The sequence below is a fragment of the Puntigrus tetrazona genome, chromosome 7 (assembly GCF_018831695.1).
Source record: "Puntigrus tetrazona isolate hp1 chromosome 7, ASM1883169v1, whole genome shotgun sequence".
Lineage (NCBI taxonomy): Eukaryota > Metazoa > Chordata > Actinopteri > Cypriniformes > Cyprinidae > Puntigrus > Puntigrus tetrazona.
In genome coordinates this window covers 8243461-8243682 of record NC_056705.1, presented here as the reverse complement: position 1 = coordinate 8243682, position 222 = coordinate 8243461, and the positions used below count along the sequence as shown (strand labels likewise).

Genomic DNA, 222 nt, shown 5'->3' with positions numbered 1-222 from the left:
TGCAGCGTTCGCTTTTATATTATCTTTCAGGCCAGGCTGTGCTTAATGCATGAATTTGAAAGGCTAGTTATATGTATATATATGACTAGTTATATGTATTAATATAAACACGATAAATATACACAGTACACACACATATATCATGTAAATAAAAACTATTATTTAGGATGCAATTAATCACAATTAACTGTTTGACAGCACTAGTTTTTGCTATATCTTAGA

At 28.8% G+C, this 222-nt stretch overlaps 1 protein-coding gene across 2 annotated transcripts in view; it reads left to right on the top strand.

Annotated features, from left to right (window-relative positions):
• Positions 1 to 222, top strand: part of LOC122349633 (aryl hydrocarbon receptor nuclear translocator 2-like) — a 21366-nt gene that overhangs the window by 16664 nt on the left and 4480 nt on the right. The gene's annotated exons all lie outside the window — the stretch shown is intronic.